This window comes from Halyomorpha halys, unplaced genomic scaffold (genome assembly GCF_000696795.3).
Source record: "Halyomorpha halys isolate HHAL.00 unplaced genomic scaffold, Hhal_1.1 Scaffold1539.1, whole genome shotgun sequence".
In the NCBI taxonomy this organism is placed as follows: Eukaryota; Metazoa; Arthropoda; class Insecta; order Hemiptera; family Pentatomidae; genus Halyomorpha; species Halyomorpha halys.
The window spans coordinates 442,991-443,790 of NW_027112669.1; positions in this window are offsets into that span (position 1 = coordinate 442,991).

Sequence of the window (800 nt, forward strand, 5' to 3'; positions counted from 1 at the left end):
TGATTTTTTATTTCCTCTTAAAGATGGTTTTACATTATCAGATAAGACACGGTTCGTGGCGTACAATGAGATGAGAGTACTGTCTTTTTGAACTTTGGGAGGATATTCTTTAAGCGGCAGAATAAATTGGCAGAAATCTATACCTCAGCAACTATGTGACGTACAGACTTCCATTAGCAATCAAATTAAAGATAGTTTAATGTACTATACAGTAGTTTATGACCTTTGCCTTCGTAGGAGTATTAGTTTTCATGAAATTTACTAAAATAAATTGATTTATAGCTGTTCGGACAAAAAGTTTGATATATCAGCACTGAAATTAAATCTAGTTAAATTTACTATAAAATAGATTTTTATGATATTTTTCAAAATAAACTCACAAAATGTTAATTTCTAGTTGTTCATATAAAATGTTGGATTTTTGAAAATATGTCTCTAAACCCATAAGACGCACATATGTCTACCAGCACTCAAAATAAATATATTTTTATATATATACAATATATTTTAAACACGGGATTTGATTAAAGGACGAGTTGACTGGGACAAATTTCGTAATGATTTGGAAAACAAACTGGACTTAAAAACTCCAATTAAAACTATGTATCTGAGTACTGGACATGATGGATGTATTGATAGAGCACAATGAATACATTAATGAAGCAGAAAAGGTTAACGAAGTAGGGTTTATCAGGAAAGTCTGAAAGTTTGTTTGTTTGTTTGTTTGGTTGTTTAGTGGCGCCAAACTTCATTGGTCATCAACGCCATTTATATTTTATTTAACTTTGCTAATATTCGTT